At 47.4% G+C, this 684-nt stretch overlaps 1 protein-coding gene across 1 annotated transcript in view; it reads left to right on the plus strand.

Annotated features, from left to right (window-relative positions):
- The window catches only part of CA7 (carbonic anhydrase 7), a 19,188-nt gene that overhangs the window by 6,289 nt on the left and 12,215 nt on the right, over window positions 1-684 (plus strand). The gene's annotated exons all lie outside the window — the stretch shown is intronic.

Genomic DNA, 684 nt, shown 5'->3' on the forward strand with positions numbered 1-684 from the left:
AGAGAGAGGAAGAGAGAGAGAGAGAGGTGGAGAGAGAGGGGGCAGGGAGAGAGAGGAAGAAAGAGAGAGAGGTGGAGAGAGAGGTGGAGAGAGAGGGGGGGAGATACAGAGGGAGAGAGAAAGGGAGACAGAGAGACAGACAGACAGATAAAGAGAAATACAGAGAGAGAGAGAGAGTCCACAGGTTGCAGCACTCAAAGTTTTATTGTAGCAATTGAACAGCTCCGTTCACACCTAGGTGTCAGCGGTCTCGCACATATTAGCGCACGTTTTGTCTGGCGTCTCATCTAGTGTGTTTAGCACATTTTTGCATGCTAAACGCGCACACATAAAGATGCATGGACAAAACCTCTTGTGTTACGTGTTTTCCATTGAAGTCTATGGGGACCAAACGTGCTCTAATCTGCTCATGTACTTTTTCCTGCGTTCGGCGTATTACAGCTTGTGACAGAACTCTCAGGTGTGAACAGGAACAGGGTCCATTGAAATGAACGGGATTTCTTGTGTCGAGAGTTTTGTTGCGCTTACCTTTGAGCGTCACAACACCCAGGTGTGAACAGGGACTTAAAGAGTCAGTTGTATCCCAGATATAAGATCCATTATTACGTACCGGCGGATCCATAGTTATTCCAGATACCGAGCTGGCGTTACGACTACCAATTCCATTTTCCCACCACAATGGGT

The sequence above is a fragment of the Nanorana parkeri genome, unplaced genomic scaffold, assembly GCF_000935625.1.
Source record: "Nanorana parkeri isolate BGI_ZX_2015 unplaced genomic scaffold, ASM93562v1 scaffold2703, whole genome shotgun sequence".
Lineage (NCBI taxonomy): Eukaryota > Metazoa > Chordata > Amphibia > Anura > Dicroglossidae > Nanorana > Nanorana parkeri.